Consider the following 19,898-nt stretch of genomic DNA (forward strand, 5'->3'; position numbering starts at 1 on the left):
ATTTGCTGTGAAACGTGGTTGTTTCAGACATTTCACAGCTCAGCACAGCTCCCTTGGAACATCTAATACATGTAAGTATTGTTTTTAAATTGTTCTAACATCACTTTAGAAAATATTTGATGACAATTGTGAAAGATAACTGTACATAACATTTGATTAGGTTTAGGTTACCTTGAGAGTGAGTACATTACTTGTCAGAAAGTTACAAATAATTACTATTAGCTAGCTAGCTGTTGACACTTCTATTTTAGTTAGCTAATTCTATTGTAGTTAGCTAACTATTATGTAGATTGCTAGGCTACTTAGCAAAGTACTTAGCTAAGCTACTTAGCCAAGTCACCAAAATAAAACTGTATGTATGTGTATGTATATTGATGTGCATCTGAAAATTTTATTGTGCTTTTGATTTTCTTTATCCAGAGTATGGCTGGTCCCAGATTTACTACTGAGATGGTTGTAGCGATGCTGCAGGAAGAACCAGATAAGGAGGCAATTTGTCTTGATTCAGAGTCTGAAATTTCTGATGATGATGACCCAGAATATTTGCCAGAGGGTCAAGCTGGAGTTGTGGGTGTGTCTGGGAATCCATGAAGAAGACTCCTCTGATGATACAGAAGACTCATCTGATGAGTCCTCTGAAGAGGAAACTCAGACCCAGTCCAATAGATTGAGTAAAAACGGATCTTACTGGAATGAGAATCCCCCCATTCATGGCAGAACAAGAAGCCATAACATTCTGAGGAGCTGCCCAGGACCTACACCTGGATCACCAGCTGTTTCACCAAAAGATGCCTGGGATATGTTCATGAGTGACAACATCATTGAGGAGGTTCTAATATGTATCAACTTAGAGGGACGAAGAACAGCCACAGCAAAAGGGAAAGAGTGGAGAAGCATTGATAAAGAAGAATTGATGGCCTTCATCAATTCTTGCAGGGGGGGAGAAGAGCTGGGATGTGGCCTTGCGGGAGCTGTTTGTAGATCCGCTGCAAAATCCAATTTACAAGGCCACCATGGGGCTTAGGAGATATGAAGATATCCGCCGCGTCATACGGTTTGACGACAAGAGGACCAGGGCTCTGCGACTGGAAACACACCACATGGCGACATTTAGGTACGTGTGGGACTGTTTCCTGGACAACTGCAGAAGAAAGTTCATCCCCAGTGACTGTGTCACCATAGATGAGCAGCTTGTGCCATTCCGAGGCAGGTGCAAGTTACGGCAACACATGCCCAGCAAGCCTGCAAAATATGGGATAAAAATCTTCTGGATGTGCGACGCAAGGGTACCTTATGCAATAGATGGAATGGTCTATACCGGGAGACAGCCAGGTTCAGAGGAACCTTGGAGAGAATGTCGTCCAGCAATTGTGCAGTGGAATCAGACAGACAGGTGAATGTAAAGTACAATAGAGAAACTAATGTATTAAGTTTTAGCACAATACCTACATACTTTTTCCCAATCTTTAATAATGTGTATTTTATTTTTTTATTTGATTTCTCTGTAAGCAAAATAGTAAAACAGAATAAAATGCAATGCAATGCAACAGATTATGGCGTTAGAGTTTAAAGAATTCCATGTTGAGTAAATTTACAATCTTTTCCCCCTCTCATAGGTCGCAACATCACAATTAGCAACTTCTTCACCAGTGTCCCGCTGGCTGAGAAGCTCCTCGAGAACAACCTGACCATTGTTGGGACTCTTTGCCAGAACAAATCGGACATACCACCTATCATGAAGCCATCCAAATCACGGGAGATTCATAGCTCAGAATTCGGATTCAATGGCAACATGACCATGGTGAGCTATGTGCAGAAGAAGGGAAAAGCTGTTGTCCTCCTGAGCACTATGCATGATGACAAAGCAGTGGATGACAGCAGTCAGAAGAAGAAACAATGGGAAGATGTGGGTTTAAAAAACAAAACACAGCCACCACCCAGCCACAAGAGGACATCAGACAGGAGGGCCAAAGGAAGAGGAAGAGGTGCACGATCTGCCCAGTTACCAAAGACAGAAAAGTCAGCAGCTACTGTTCCCAGTGCACCAGGCCTGTGTGCAAGGAGCACAAACTCTTAGTGATCATTTGTGAGGCATGTCAAAATTGAGATGGCAATTTGTGCTCTAGTGATGTGTTCAGTTGTATTTCATTTTGTTTGGTCACATTCACCAGTTTACAGTTGTTAAATTACAGATACAGTTCAGTTCAACAGCCGTGTTATCTGTTATCAGAGGTATGTGTATGTGTGACAAAATGACAAATAAACATGTTGCAAATATGAAATACATAAGTGTTTGGCTCCACTCACTGCTAAAGTAATTACTTGAAACAAATTATTATTATAGTATTAATTCATTTAATTTTAAATCACACTTGGATGTATGGGTCATTTTTGACCCATGTGTGTAAACTTGATGTAGTAATAAAAAAAGCTATTTTTGTTCATAAAGCATGAAAGTAAAAATGGAAATAGTGATTGGTGGTAATCAAAAACAAGATATTTAAAGAATACTTGGAAAATTCAATCATAAAATAAATTGATTTCAAAAGATAGAACAAAGAAAAAATCAGCCAGCATGAAGAAAGTCGAAGATTTTCATGAAAATTTTCAACTTTTTTGAAGCCGAAATCCTGTCATGAAAATTTTCAACTTTGTTGAAGCCGAAATCTTTTCATGAAAATTTTCAACTTTCTGAAGTAGAAATATTTTATGAAAATTTTCAACTTTTTCAAAAACCCGAATTTTTCAACTTTTTTGAAGCCGAAATACTTCATGAAAATTTTCAACTTTTTTGAAGCAGAAAACTTTTCATTTAAATTTTCAACTTTTTTGAAGCCGAAATACTTCATGAAAATTTTCAACTTTTTTGAAGCCGAACTCTTTTCATGAAAAATTTCAATTTTGTTGAAGCTGAAATCTATTCATGGAAATTTTCAACTTTTTTGAAGCCAAAATCTTTTCATGAAAATTTTCAACTTTTTTGAAGCAGAAATCTTTTCATAAAAATTATCAACTTTTTTGAAAATGAAACCTTTTCATCAAAATTTTCAACTTTTTTGAAGCAGAAATCGTTTCATGAAGATCTTCAACTTTTTTGAAGCAAAAATCTTTTCATGAAAATCTTCAACTTTTTTGAAGCAGAAATACTTCATGGAAATGTTAAACTTTTTTGAAGCCGAAATCTTTTCATGAAAATTTTGAACTTTTTTGAAGCAGAAATCTTTTCATCAAAATTTTCAACTTTTTTGAAGCTGAAATACTTCATGAAAATGTTGAACTTTTTTGAAGCCGAAATCTTTTCATGAAAATTTTCAACTTTTTTGAAGGCTAAATCTTTTCATGAAAATTTTTAACTTTGTTGAAGCAGAAATCTTTTCATCAAAATTTTTAACTTTGTTGAAGCAGAAATCTTTTCATCAAAATTTTCAAATTTTTTGAAGCTGAAATACTTCATGAAATTTTTTACCTTTTTTAAAGCCAAAATCCTGTCCTGAAAATTTTCAACTTTGTTGAAGCCGAAATCTTTTCATGAAAATCTTCAACTTTTTTGAAGCAGAAATACTTTATGAAAATGTTCAACTTTTTTGAATCCAAAATCTTTTCATGAAAATTTTCAACTTTTTTGAAGCAGAAATCTTTTCATGAAAATTTTCAACTTTGTTGAAGCAGAAATCTTTTCATGAAAATTTTCAAGCAGAAATCTTTTCATGAAAATTTTCAACTTTTTTGAAGCTGAAATCTTTTCATGTAAATTTTCAACTTTTTTGAAACCAAAATACTTCATGAAAATTTTTGACTTTTTTGAAGCCGAAATCTTTTCATGAAAATCTTCGACTTTTTTGAAGCAGAAATCTTTTTATGAAAATCTTCAACTTTTTTGAAGCAGAAATACTTTATGAAAATGTTCAACTTTTTTGAAGCCGAAATCTTTTCATGAAAATTTTCAACTTTTTTGAAGGCTAAATCTTTTCATGAAAATTTTTAACTTTGTTGAAGCAGAAATCTTTTCATGAAAATTTTCAACTTTGTTGAAGCAGAAATCTTTTCATGAAAATTTTCAAGCAGAAATCTTTTCATGAAAATTTTCAACTTTTTTGAAGCTGAAATCTTTTCATGTAAATTTTCAACTTTTTTGAAACCAAAATACTTCATGAAAATTTTTCAACTTTTTTGAAGCCGAAATCTTTTCATGAAAATCTTCGACTTTTTTGAAGCAGAAATCTTTTTATGAAAATTTTCAACTTTTTTGAAGCAGAAATCTTTTCATGAAAATCTTCGACTTTTTTGAAGCAGAAATCTTTTCATGAAAATTTTCAACTTTTTTGAAGCAGAAATCTTTCCATGAAAATTTTACACTTTTTTGAAAGAAAAATCTTTTCATGAAAATTTTCAACTTTTTGAAGCAGAAATACTTCATGAAAATTTTCAACTTTTTTGAAGCAGAAATCGTTTCATGAAAATTTTCAACTTTTTTGAAGCAGAAATCTTTTCATGAAAATTATCAACTTTTTTGAAAATGAAACCTTTTCATGAAAATTTTCAACTTTTTTGAAGCCGAAATCTTTTCATGTAAATTTTTACCTTTTTTAAAACCGAAATCTTTTCATGAAAATTTTCAACTTTTTTGAAGCCGAAATACTTCATGAAAATCTTCAACTTTTGTAAAGCAGAAAAACGTCATGAAAGTTTTCAACTTTTTGGAAGCCGAAAAACTTCATGAAAGTTTTCAACTTTTTTGAAGCTGAAATACTTCATGAAAATTTTCAACTTTTTTGAAGCCGAATTACTTCATGAAAATTTTCAAATTTTTTGAAGCAGAAGTCTTTTCATGTAAATTTTCAACTTTTTTGAAGCCGAAATCTTTTCATGAAAATTTTCGACTTTTTTGAAGCCTAAATCTTTTCATGAAAATTTTCAACTTTGTTGAAGCAGAAATCTTTTCATGAAAATTTTCAACTTTGTTGAATCAGAAATCTTTTCATGAAAATTTTCATGCAGAAATCTTTTCATGAAAATCTTCGACTTTTTTGAAGCCTATATCTTTTCATGAAAATTTTCAACTTTTTTGAAGCAGAAATCTTTTCATGAAAATCTTCGACTTTTTTGAAGCCTATATCTTTTCATGAAAATTTTCAACTTTTTTAAATCCGAAATCTTTTCATGAAAATCTTTGACTTTTTTAATGCAGAAATATTTTTATGAAAATTTTCAAGCAGAAATCTTTTCATGAAAATTTTCAATTTTTTTAAGCAGAAATCTTTTCATGTAAATTTTCAACTTTGTTGAATCCGAAATACTTCATGAAAATTTTCAACTTTTTTGAAGCCGAAATGTTTTCATTAAAATTTTCAACTTTTTTAAATCCGAAATCTTTTCATGAATCTTTTCATGAAAATTTTGAAGCAGAAATCTTTTCATGAAAATTTTCAACTTTTTTGAAGCCGAAATCTTTTCATGAAAGTTTTCAACTTTTTGAAGCAAAAATACTTCATGAAAATTTTCAACTTTTTAAAAAGCTTGAAATTTTCAACTTTTTTGAAACAGAAATCTTTTCATGTAAATTTTGAACTTTTTTGAAAATGAAATCTTTTCATGAAAGTTTTCAACTTTTTTGAAGTCGAAATACTTCATGAAAGTTTTCAACTTTTTTAAAGCTGAAATCTTTATATGTAAATTTTCAACTTTATTCAAACTGATATTCTACATTTTCTAACTCAAAGTGTCGTTTCAAAGTAAAAATACTGTTAGAAGGAGTGATTCAGACAAAATTAGATGAAACAGCTGTACTGGTAACAAACAACGATATTAACAGCTTTAGTGATCAAATTGAGCGTATCTTGCGAAGCTGAGCTCGAAAGTGACATGAAACATGTTTTTGAGACATAAAATGACACTTACTGTTCAGACTACATTTTCTAACTCAAAGTGCCGTTTCAAAGTAAAAATACTGTTAGAAGGAGTGATTCAGACAATATTAGATAAAACAGCTGTACTGGTAACAAATGAGCGCAGTTACATGAAATGACATCAAAATCAACATTCCCTGAGCCAGACAACGCTATTAACAGCTTTAGTGATCAAATTGAGCGTATCTTGCGAAGCTGAGCTCGAAAGTGACATGAAACATGTTTTTGAGACATAAAGTGACACTTACTGTTCAGACTACATTTTCTAACTCAAAGTGTCGTTTCAAAGTAAAAATACTGTTAGAGGGAGTGATTCAGACAAAATTAGATGAAACAGCTGTAGTGGTAACAAATGAGCGCAGTTACATGAAATGACATCAAAATCAACATTCCCTGAGCCAGACAACGCTATTAACAGCTTTAGTGATCAAATTGAGCGTATCTTGCGAAGCTGAGCTCGAAAGTGACATGAAACATGTTTTTGAGACATAAAGTGACACTTACAGTGAATACCTGTCCTGACTACATTTTCTAACTCAAAGTGTCGTTTCAAAGTAAAAATACTGTTAGAAGGCGTAATTCAGACAAAATTAGATGAAACAGCTGTACTGGTAACAAACAACGATATTAACAGCTTTAGTGATCAAATTGAGCGTATCTTGCGAAGCTGAGCTCGAAAGTGACATGAAACATGTTTTTGAGACATAAAGTGACAGTTACTGTTCAGACTACATTTTTAACTCAAAGTGCCGTTTCAAAGTAAAAATACTGTTAGAAGGAGTGATTCAGACAAAATTAGATGAAACAGCTGTACTGGTAACAAATGAGCGCAGTTACATGAAATGACATCAAAATCAACATTCCCTGAGCCAGACAACGCTATTAACAGCTTTAGTGATCAAATTGAGCGTATCTTGCGAAGTTGTGCTCGAAAGTGACATGAAACATGTTTTGAACAGTAAGTGTCACTTTATGTCTCAAAAACATGTTTCATGTCACTTTCGAGCTCAGCTTCGCAAGATACGCTCAATTTGATCACTAAAGCTGTTAATATCGTTGTTTGTTACCAGTACAGCTGTTTCATCTAATTTTGTCTGAATTACGCCTTCTAACAGTATTTTTACTTTGAAACGACACTTTGAGTTAGAAAATGTAGTCAGGACAGGTATTCACTGTAAGTGTCACTTTATGTCTCAAAAACATGTTTCATGTCACTTTCGAGCTCAGCTTCGCAAGATACGCTCAATTTGATCACTAAAGCTGTTAATATCGTTGTTTGTTACCAGTACAGCTGTTTCATCTAATTTTGTCTGAATCACTCCTTCTAACAGTATTTTTACTTTGAAACGACGCTTTCAGTTAGAAAATGTAGTCAGGACAGTAAGTGTCACTTTATGTCTCAAAAACATGTTTCATGTCACTTTCGAGCTCAGCTTCGCAAGATACGCTCAATTTGATCACTAAAGCTGTTAATAGCGTTGTCTGGCTCAGGGAATGTTGATTTTGATGTCATTTCATGTAACTGGGCTCATTTGTTACCATTACAGCTGTTTCATCTAATTTTGTCTGAATCACTCCTTCTAACAGTATTTTTACTTTGAAACGACACTTTGAGTTAGAAAATGTAGTCAGAACAGGTATTCACTGTAACTGTCACTTTATGTCTGAAAAACGTGTTTCATGTCACTTTCGAGCTCAGCTTCCCAAGATACGCTCAATTTGATCACTAAAGCTGTTAATATCATTGTTTGTTACCAGTACAGCTGTTTCATCTAATTTTGTCTGAATCACTCCTTCTAACAGTATTTTTACTTTGAAACTACACTTTGAGTTAGAAAATGTAGAATATCAGTTTGAATAAAGTCGAAAATTTTCATGAAAAGATTTCTGCTTCAAAAAAGTATAAATTTTTCATGACAGGATTTTGGCTTTAAAAAAGGTAAAAATTTTCATGAAGTATTTCGGCTTCAAAAAAGTTGAAAATTTTCATGAAAAGATTTCGGCTTCAAAAAAGTTGAAAATTTTCATGAAAAGATTTACACTTCAAAAAAGTTGAAAATGTTCATGAATTTTTTCGACTTCAAAAAAGTCTAAGATTTTCATGAAAAGATTTCTGCTTCAAAAACTTGAAAATTTTCATGAAAAGATTTCGGCTTCAAAAAAGTTGAAAATTTTCATGAAAAGATTTACACTTCAAAAAAGTTGAAAATGTTCATGAATTTTTTCAACTTCAAAAAAGTCTAACATTTTCATGAATAGATTTCGGCTTCAAAAATGTTGAAAATTTTCATGAACTATTTCGGCATCAAAAAAGTTGAAAATTTTCATGACAGGATTTTCGCTTTAAAAAAGGTAAAACATTTTATAAAGTATTTCGGCTTCAAAAAGGTTGAAAACTTTCATGAAGTATTTCAACTTCAAAAAAGTCGAAGATTTTCATGAAAAGATTTCGGCTTACAAAAAGTTGAAAATTTTCATGAAAAGATTTCTGCTTCAAAAAAGTTGAAAATTTTCATGAAGTATTTCGGCTTCAAAAAAGTCAATGATTTTCATGAAAAGATTTCTGCTTCAGAAAAGTCGAACATTTTCATGAAGTATTTCGGCTTCAAAAAAGTCGAAAATGTTCATGAATTTTTTCGACTTCAAAAAAGTCTAAGATTTTCATGAAAAGATTTATGCTTCAAAAACTTGAAAATTTTCATGAAAAGATTTCGGCTTCAAAAAAGTTGAAAATTTTAATGAAAAGATTTAGACTTCAAAAAAGTTGAAAATGTCCATGAATTTTTTCGACTTCAAAAAAGTCAAACATTTTCATGAATAGATTTCGGCTTCAAAAATGTTGAAAATTTTCATGAAATGATTTCGGCTTACAAAAAGTCGAAGATTTTCATGAAAAGATTTCGGCTTACAAAAAGTTGAAAAATTTCATGAAAAGATTTCAGCTTCAAAAAAGTTGAAAATGTTCATGAATTTTTTCAACTTCAAAAAAGTCTAAGATTTTCATGAAAAGATTTATGCTTCAAAAAAGATGAAAATTTTCATGAAATGATTTCGGCTTCAAAAAGTTGAAAATTTTCATGAAAAGATTTCTGCTTCAAAAAAGTTGAAAATTTTCATGAAGTATTTCGGCTTCAAAAAAGTCAATGATTTTCATGAAAAGATTTCTGCTTCAGAAAAGTCGAACATTTTCATGAAGTATTTCGGCTTCAAAAAAGTTGAAAGTTTACATTAAAAGATTTGGGCTTCAAAAAGGTCAACGATTTTCATGAAAAGATTTCGGCTTCAAAAAAGTTGAAAATTTTCATGAAATAATTTCAGCTTCAGAAAAGTTGAAAATTTTCATGACAGGATTATGGCTTAAAAAAAGGTAGGAATTTTCATGAAGTATTTCGGCTTCAAAAAAGTTGAAAATTTTCATGAAAAGATTTCGGCTTCAAAAAAGTTGAAAATTTTCATGAACTATTTCGGCATCAAAAAAGTTGAAAATTTTAATGAAAAGATTTAGACTTCAAAAAAGTTGAACATGTCCATGAATTTTTTCGACTTCAAAAAAGTCTAAAATTTTCATGAAAAGATTTATGCATCAAAAAAGTTGAAAATTTTCATGAAAAGATTTCGGCTTCAAAAAAGTTGAAAATGTTCATGAAAAGATTTCGGCTTCAAAAAGTTGAAAATTTTCATGAAAAGATTTCGGCATCAAAAAAGTTGAAAATTTTCATGAAAAGATTCCGTCTTCAAAAAAGTCAACGATTTTCATGAAAAGATTTCTGCTTCAAAAAAGTTGAAAATTTTCATGAAAAGATTTCGGCATCAAAAAAAGTTGAAAATGTTCATGAATTTTTTCGACTTCAAAAAAGTCTAAGATTTTCATGAAAAGATTTCTGCTTCAAAAAAGTTGAAAATTTTCATGAAAAGATTTCGGCTTCAAAAAGTTTGAAAATTTTCATGAAAAGATTTCGGCTTCAAAAAAGTTGAAAATTTTCATGAAAAGATTTAGACTTCAAAACAGTTGAAAATTTTCATCAAGTATTTCGGCTTCAAAGAAGTTGAAGATTTTCATGAAAAGATTTCTGCTTCAAAAAAGTTGAACATTTTCATGACAGGATTTTAGCTTTGAAAAAGGTAAAAATTTTCATGAATTATTTCGGCTTCAAAAAGGTTGAAAACTTTCATGAAGTATTTCGGCTTCAAAAAAGTTGAAGATTTACATTAAAAGATTTCGGCATCAAAAAAGTTGCAAACGTTAATGAAGTATTTCGGCTTCAAAAAAGTTGAAAATTTTCATGAAAAGATTTCTATTTCAAAAAAGTTGAAAATTTTCATGAAAAGATTTCGGCTTCAAAAAAGTTGAAAATTTTCATGAAAAGATTTAGACTTCAAAAAAGTTGAAAATTTTCATCAAGTATTTCGGCTTCAAAAAAGTTCAAGATTTTCATGAAAAGATTTCAGCTTCAAAAAAGTCAAAGATTTTCTTGAAAAGATTTCTGCTTCAAAAAAGTTGAAAATTTTCATGACAGGATTTTGGCTTTAAAAAAGGTAAAAATTTTCATGACAAGATTTCGGCTCCAAAAAGTTGAAAATTTTCATGAAAAGATTTCGGCTTCAAAAAAGTTGAAAATTTTCATGAACAGATTTCGGCTTCAAAAAAGTTGAAAATTTTCATCAAGTATTTCGGCTTCAAAAAAGTCAATGTATTTCATGAAAAGATTTCTGCTTCAAAAAAGTTGAAAATTTTCATGAAAAGATTTCGGCTTCAAAAAAGTTGAAAATTTACATGAAAAGATTTCGGCTTCAAAAAAGTTGAACATTTTCATGAAAAGATTTCTGCTTCAAAAAAGTTGAAAATTTTCATGACAGCGTTATGGCTTTAAAAAAGGTAAGAATTTTCATCAAGTATTTCGGCTTCAAAAAAGTCGAAGTATTTCATGAAAAGATTTCTGCTTCAAAAAAGTTGAAAATTTTCATGAAAAGATTTTGGCTTCAAAAAAGTTGAAAATTTTCATGAACTATTTCGGCATCAAAAAAGTCAAAAACTTTCATGAAGTATTTCTGCTTTAAAAATATCAAAGTGACCCGGTTGAGTTTTTATTTTCTACATCTTTGCAATAAATTCATCTCTTCATTCAGTATTCAAGGTATTCCTCAATTAACTTGTTTTTGATCATCATACATCCTTATTTTATTTTTTCCTTTCTTACTTTTTGAATAAAAAACATTTTTGTATCATTACCCTTCTAATGCACAACATGGGTCAAAAATGAATCCACTTTCTATGTTATTTCATGTATGGCTGAGTGTTTCTATGATATATCTTTGAAATAAATACATTTTATCATTTACTTTTCCAAGTATGCAGTAAATATCTTGTTTTTGTTAAGCACAAATCATCATTTGTATTTTTCCTTTCTTACTTTATGAACGAGCACAGCTTTTGTATTTCTACATCAAGTTTACACACATGGGTCAGAAACGACCCACATGCATTTACTATAGCATTTGCTGTGAAACGTGGTTGTTTCAGACATTTCACAGCTCAGCACAGCTCCCTTGGAACATCTAATACATGTAAGTATTGTTTTTAAATTGTTCTAACATCACTTTAGAAAATATTTGATGACAATTGTGAAAGATAACTGTACATAACATTTGATTAGGTTTAGGTTACCTTGAGAGTGAGTACATTACTTGTCAGAAAGTTACAAATAATTACTATTAGCTAGCTAGCTGTTGACACTTCTATTTTAGTTAGCTAATTCTATTGTAGTTAGCTAACTATTATGTAGATTGCTAGGCTACTTAGCAAAGTACTTAGCTAAGCTACTTAGCCAAGTCACCAAAATAAAACTGTATGTATGTGTATGTATATTGATGTGCATCTGAAAATTTTATTGTGCTTTTGATTTTCTTTATCCAGAGTATGGCTGGTCCCAGATTTACTACTGAGATGGTTGTAGCGATGCTGCAGGAAGAACCAGATGAGGAGGCAATTTGTCTTGATTCAGAGTCTGAAATTTCTGATGATGATGACCCAGAATATTTGCCAGAGGGTCAAGCTGGAGTTGTGGGTGTGTCTGGGAATCCATGAAGAAGACTCCTCTGATGATACAGAAGACTCATCTGATGAGTCCTCTGAAGAGGAAACTCAGACCCAGTCCAATAGATTGAGTAAAAACGGATCTTACTGGAATGAGAATCCCCCCATTCATGGCAGAACAAGAAGCCATAACATTCTGAGGAGCTGCCCAGGACCTACACCTGGATCACCAGCTGTTTCACCAAAAGATGCCTGGGATATGTTCATGAGTGACAACATCATTGAGGAGGTTCTAATATGTATCAACTTAGAGGGACGAAGAACAGCCACAGCAAAAGGGAAAGAGTGGAGAAGCATTGATAAAGAAGAATTGATGGCCTTCATCAATTCTTGCAGGGGGGGAGAAGAGCTGGGATGTGGCCTTGCGGGAGCTGTTTGTAGATCCGCTGCAAAATCCAATTTACAAGGCCACCATGGGGCTTAGGAGATATGAAGATATCCGCCGCGTCATACGGTTTGACGACAAGAGGACCAGGGCTCTGCGACTGGAAACACACCACATGGCGACATTTAGGTACGTGTGGGACTGTTTCCTGGACAACTGCAGAAGAAAGTTCATCCCCAGTGACTGTGTCACCATAGATGAGCAGCTTGTGCCATTCCGAGGCAGGTGCAAGTTACGGCAACACATGCCCAGCAAGCCTGCAAAATATGGGATAAAAATCTTCTGGATGTGCGACGCAAGGGTACCTTATGCAATAGATGGAATTGTCTATACCGGGAGACAGCCAGGTTCAGAGGAACCTTGGAGAGAATGTCGTCCAGCAATTGTGCAGTGGAATCAGACAGACAGGTGAATGTAAAGTACAATAGAGAAACTAATGTATTAAGTTTTAGCACAATACCTACATACTTTTTCCCAATCTTTAATAATGTGTATTTTATTTTTTTATTTGATTTCTCTGTAAGCAAAATAGTAAAACAGAATAAAATGCAATGCAATGCAACAGATTATGGCGTTAGAGTTTAAAGAATTCCATGTTGAGTAAATTTACAATCTTTTCCCCCTCTCATAGGTCGCAACATCACAATTAGCAACTTCTTCACCAGTGTCCCGCTGGCTGAGAAGCTCCTCGAGAAGAACCTGACCATTGTTGGGACTCTTTGCCAGAACAAATCGGACATACCACCTATCATGAAGCCATCCAAATCACGGGAGATTCATAGCTCAGAATTCGGATTCAATGGCAACATGACCATGGTGAGCTATGTGCAGAAGAAGGGAAAAGCTGTTGTCCTCCTGAGCACTATGCATGATGACAAAGCAGTGGATGACAGCAGTCAGAAGAAGAAACAATGGGAAGATGTGGGTTTAAAAAACAAAACACAGCCACCACCCAGCCACAAGAGGACATCAGACAGGAGGGCCAAAGGAAGAGGAAGAGGTGCACGATCTGCCCAGTTACCAAAGACAGAAAAGTCAGCAGCTAGTGTTCCCAGTGCACCAGGCCTGTGTGCAAGGAGCACAAACTCTTAGTGATCATTTGTGAGGCATGTCAAAATTGAGATGGCAATTTGTGCTCTAGTGATGTGTTCAGTTGTATTTCATTTTGTTTGGTCACATTCACCAGTTTACAGTTGTTAAATTACAGATACAGTTCAGTTCAACAGCCGTGTTATCTGTTATCAGAGGTATGTGTATGTGTGACAAAATGACAAATAAACATGTTGCAAATATGAAATACATAAGTGTTTGGCTCCACTCACTGCTAAAGTAATTACTTGAAACAAATTATTATTATAGTATTAATTCATTTAATTTTAAATCACACTTGGATGTATGGGTCATTTTTGACCCATGTGTGTAAACTTGATGTAGTAATAAAAAAAGCTATTTTTGTTCATAAAGCATGAAAGTAAAAATGGAAATAGTGATTGGTGGTAATCAAAAACAAGATATTTAAAGAATACTTGGAATATTCAATCATAAAATAAATTGATTTCAAAAGATAGAACAAAGAAAAACTCAGCCAGCATGAAGAAAGTTGAAGATTTTCATGAAAATTTTCAACTTTTTTGAAGCCGAAATACTTCAAGAAAATCTTTGACTTTTTTGAAGCCGAAATCTTTTCATGAAAGTTTTCAACTTTTTTGAAGCAGAAATCTTTTCATCAAAATTTTCAAATTTTTTGAAGCTGAAATACTTCATGAAAATTTTTACCTTTTTTAAAGCCAAAATCCTGTCATGAAAATTTTCAACTTTGTTGAAGCCGAAATCTTTTCATGAAAATTTTCAACTTTCTGAAGTAGAAATATTTTATGGAAATTTTCAACTTTTTCAAAAACCCGAATTTTTCAACTTTTTTGAAGCCGAAATACTTCATGAAAATTTTCAACTTTTTTGAAGCCGAACTCTTTTCATGAAAAATTTCAATTTTGTTGAAGGTGAAATCTATTCATGGAAATTTTCAACTTTTTTGAAGCCAAAATCTTTTCATGAAAATTTTCAACTTTTTTGAAGCAGAAATCTTTTCATAAAAATTATCAACTTTTTTGAAAATGAAACCTTTTCATCAAAATTTTCAACTTTTTTGAAGCAGAAATCGTTTCATGAAGATCTTCAACTTTTTTGAAGCAAAAATCTTTTCATGAAAATCTTCAACTTTTTTGAAGCAGAAATACTTCATGGAAATGTTAAACTTTTTTGAAGCCGAAATCTTTTCATGAAAATTTTGAACTTTTTTGAAGCAGAAATCTTTTCATCAAAATTTTCAAATTTTTTGAAGCTGAAATACTTCATGAAAATGTTCAACTTTTTTGAAGCCGAAATCTTTTCATGAAAATTTTCAACTTTTTTGAAGGCTAAATCTTTTCATGAAAATTTTTAACTTTTGTTGAAGCAGAAATCTTTTCATCAAAATTTTTAACTTTGTTGAAGCAGAAATCTTTTCATCAAAATTTTCAAATTTTTTGAAGCTGAAATACTTCATGAAATTTTTTAACTTTTTTAAAGCCAAAATCCTGTCCTGAAAATTTTCAACTTTGTTGAAGCCGAAATCTTTTCATGAAAATCTTCAACTTTTTTGAAACAGAAATACTTTATGAAAATGTTCAACTTTTTTGAATCCAAAATCTTTTCATGAAAATTTTCAACTTTTTTGAAGCAGAAATCTTTTCATGAAAATTTTCAACTTTGTTTAAGCAGAAATCTTTTCATGAAAATTTTCAAGCAGAAATCTTTTCATGAAAATTTTCAACTTTTTTGAAGCTGAAATCTTTTCATGTAAATTTTCAACTTTTTTGAAACCAAAATACTTCATGAAAATTTTTGACTTTTTTGAAGCCGAAATCTTTTCATGAAAATCTTCGACTTTTTTGAAGCAGAAATCTTTTTATGAAAATCTTCAACTTTTTTGAAGCAGAAATACTTTATGAAAATGTTCAACTTTTTTGAAGCCGAAATCTTTTCATGAAAATTTTCAACTTTTTTGAAGGCTAAATCTTTTCATGAAAATTTTTAACTTTGTTGAAGCAGAAATCTTTTCATGAAAATTTTCAACTTTGTTGAAGCAGAAATCTTTTCATGAAAATTTTCAAGCAGAAATCTTTTCATGAAAATTTTCAACTTTTTTGAAGCTGAAATCTTTTCATGTAAATTTTCAACTTTTTTGAAACCAAAATACTTCATGAAAATTTTTCAACTTTTTTGAAGCCGAAATCTTTTCATGAAAATCTTCGACTTTTTTGAAGCAGAAATCTTTTTATGAAAATTTTCAACTTTTTTGAAGCAGAAATCTTTTCATGAAAATCTTCGACTTTTTTGAAGCAGAAATCTTTTTATGAAAATTTTCAACTTTTTTGAAGCCGAAATCTTTTCATGAAAATCTTCGACTTTTTTGAAGCAGAAATCTTTTAATGAAAATATTCAACTTTTTTGAAGCAGAAATCTTTTCATGAAAATTTTCAACTTTTTTTGAAGCCGAAATCTTTTCATGAAAATTTTTAACTTATTTAAAGCCAAAATCCTGTCATGAAAATTTTCAACTTTTTTGAAGCCGAAATCTTTTCATGAAAATTTTCAACTTTTTTGAAGCAGAAATCTTTCCATGAAAATTTTACACTTTTTTGAAAGAAAAATCTTTTCATGAAAATTTTCAACTTTTTGAAGCAGAAATACTTCATGAAAATTTTCAACTTTTTTGAAGCAGAAATCGTTTCATGAAAATTTTCAACTTTTTTGAAGCAGAAATCTTTTCATGAAAATTATCAACTTTTTTGAAAATGAAACCTTTTCATGAAAATTTTCAACTTTTTTGAAGCCGAAATCTTTTCATGTAAATTTTTACCTTTTTTAAAACCGAAATCTTTTCATGAAAATTTTCAACTTTTTTGAAGCCGAAATACTTCATGAAAATCTTCAACTTTTGTAAAGCAGAAAAACGTCATGAAAGTTTTCAACTTTTTGGAAGCCGAAAAACTTCATGAAAGTTTTCAACTTTTTTGAAGCAGAAATCTTTTTATGAAAATTTTCAACTTTTTTAAATCCGAAATCTTTTCATGAAAATCTTTGACTTTTTTAATGCAGAAATATTTTTATGAAAATTTTCAAGCAGAAATCTTTTCATGAAAATTTTCAATTTTTTTAAGCAGAAATCTTTTCATGTAAATTTTCAACTTTGTTGAATCCGAAATACTTCATGAAAATTTTCAACTTTTTTGAAGCCGAAATGTTTTCATTAAAATTTTCAACTTTTTTAAATCCGAAATCTTTTCATGAATCTTTTCATGAAAATTTTGAAGCAGAAATCTTTTCATGAAAATTTTCAACTTTTTTGAAGCCGAAATCTTTTCATGAAAGTTTTCAACTTTTTGAAGCAAAAATACTTCATGAAAATTTTCAACTTTTTAAAAAGCTTGAAATTTTCAACTTTTTTGAAACAGAAATCTTTTCATGTAAATTTTGAACTTTTTTGAAAATGAAATCTTTTCATCAAAATTTTCAACTTTTTTGAAGCCGAAATACTTATTGAAAATTTTCAACTTTTTTGAAGTCGAAATACTTCATGAAAGTTTTCAACTTTTTTAAAGCTGAAATCTTTTCATGAAAATTTTCAACTTTTTTGAAGCAGAAATCTTTTTTCATAAAAATTATCAACTTTTTTGAAAATGAAACCTTTTCATCAAAATTTTCAACTTTTTTGAAGCCGAAATCTTTTCATGTAAATTTTTAACTTTTTTGAAACCGAAATACTTCATGAAAATTTTCAACTTTTTTGAAGCAGAAATCTTTTCATAAAAATTATCAACTTTTTTGAAAATGAAACCTTTTCATCAAAATTTTCAACTTTTTTGAAGCCGAAATCTTTTCATGAAAATTTTTAACTTTGTTGAAGCAGAAATCTTTTCATGAAAATTTTGAAGCAGAAATCTTTTCATGAAAATTTTCAACTTTTTTGAAGCCGAAATCTTTTCATGAAAGTTTTCAACTTTTTGAAGCAAAAATACTTCATGAAAATTTTCAACTTTTTAAAAAGCTTGAAATTTTCAACTTTTTTGAAACAGAAATCTTTTCATGTAAATTTTGAACTTTTTTGAAAATGAAATCTTTTCATGAAAGTTTTCAACTTTTTTGAAGTCGAAATACTTCATGAAAGTTTTCAACTTTTTTAAAGCTGAAATCTTTATATGTAAATTTTCAACTTTATTCAAACTGATATTCTACATTTTCTAACTCAAAGTGTCGTTTCAAAGTAAAAATACTGTTAGAAGGAGTGATTCAGACAAAATTAGATGAAACAGCTGTACTGGTAACAAACAACGATATTAACAGCTTTAGTGATCAAATTGAGCGTATCTTGCGAAGCTGAGCTCGAAAGTGACATGAAACATGTTTTTGAGACATAAAATGACACTTACTGTTCAGACTACATTTTCTAACTCAAAGTGCCGTTTCAAAGTAAAAATACTGTTAGAAGGAGTGATTCAGACAATATTAGATAAAACAGCTGTACTGGTAACAAATGAGCGCAGTTACATGAAATGACATCAAAATCAACATTCCCTGAGCCAGACAACGCTATTAACAGCTTTAGTGATCAAATTGAGCGTATCTTGCGAAGCTGAGCTCGAAAGTGACATGAAACATGTTTTTGAGACATAAAGTGACACTTACAGTGAATACCTGTCCTGACTACATTTTCTAACTCAAAGTGTCGTTTCAAAGTAAAAATACTGTTAGAAGGCGTAATTCAGACAAAATTAGATGAAACAGCTGTACTGGTAACAAACAACGATATTAACAGCTTTAGTGATCAAATTGAGCGTATCTTGCGAAGCTGAGCTCGAAAGTGACATGAAACATGTTTTTGAGACATAAAATGACACTTACTGTTCAGACTACATTTTCTAACTCAAAGTGCCGTTTCAAAGTAAAAATACTGTTAGAAGGAGTGATTCAGACAATATTAGATAAAACAGCTGTACTGGTAACAAATGAGCGCAGTTACATGAAATGACATCAAAATCAACATTCCCTGAGCCAGACAACGCTATTAACAGCTTTAGTGATCAAATTGAGCGTATCTTGCGAAGCTGAGCTCGAAAGTGACATGAAACAAGTTTTTGAGACATAAAGTGACAGTTACTGTTCAGACTACATTTTTAACTCAAAGTGCCGTTTCAAAGTAAAAATACTGTTAGAAGGAGTGATTCAGACAAAATTAGATGAAACAGCTCTACTGGTAACAAATGAGCGCAGTTACATGAAATGACATCAAAATCAACATTCCCTGAGCCAGACAACGCTATTAACAGCTTTAGTGATCAAATTGAGCGTATCTTGCGAAGCTGAGCTCGAAAGTGACATGAAACATGTTTTTGAGACATAAAGTGACACTTACAGTGAATACCTGTCCTGACTACATTTTCTAACTCAAAGTGTCGTTTCAAAGTAAAAATACTGTTAGAAGGAGTGATTCAGACAAAATTAGATGAAACAGCAGCACTGGTAACAAATGAGCGCAGTTACATGAAATGACATCAAAATCAACATTCCCTGAGCCAGACAACGCTATTAACAGCTTTAGTGATCAAATTGAGCGTATCTTGCGAAGTTGTGCTCGAAAGTGACATGAAACATGTTTTGAACAGTAAGTGTCACTTTATGTCTCAAAAACATGTTTCATGTCACTTTCGAGCTCAGCTTCGCAAGATACGCTCAATTTGATCACTAAAGCTGTTAATATCGTTGTTTGTTACCAGTACAGCTGTTTCATCTAATTTTGTCTGAATCACTCCTTCTAACAGTATTTTTACTTTGAAACGACGCTTTCAGTTAGAAAATGTAGTCAGGACAGGTATTCACTGTAAGTGTCACTTTATGTCTCAAAAACATGTTTCATGTCACTTTCGAGCTCAGCTTCGCAAGATACGCTCAATTTGATCACTAAAGCTGTTAATATCGTTGTCTGGCTCAGGGAATGTTGATTTTGATGTCATTTCATGTAACTGCGCTCATTTTTTACCACTACAACTGTTTCATCTAATTTTGCCTGAAAAACTCCTTCTAACAGTATTTTTACTTTGAAACGACACTTTGAGTTAGAAAATGCAGTCTGAACAGTAAGTGTCACTTTTTGTCTGAAAAACATGTTTCATGTCACTTTCGAGCTCAGCTTCGCAAGATACGCTCAATTTGATCACTAAAGCTGTTAATATCGTTGTTTGTTACCAGTACAGCTGTTTCATCTAATTTTGTCTGAATCACTCCTTCTAACAGTATTTTTACTTTGAAACGACGCTTTCAGTTAGAAAATGTAGTCAGGACAGTAAGTGTCACTTTATGTCTCAAAAACATGTTTCATGTCACTTTCGAGCTCAGCTTCGCAAGATACGCTCAATTTGATCACTAAAGCTGTTAATAGCGTTGTCTGGCTCAGGGAATGTTGATTTTGATGTCA

Source organism: Labrus bergylta, chromosome 11, assembly GCF_963930695.1.
Source record: "Labrus bergylta chromosome 11, fLabBer1.1, whole genome shotgun sequence".
Classification (NCBI taxonomy): domain Eukaryota; kingdom Metazoa; phylum Chordata; class Actinopteri; order Labriformes; family Labridae; genus Labrus; species Labrus bergylta.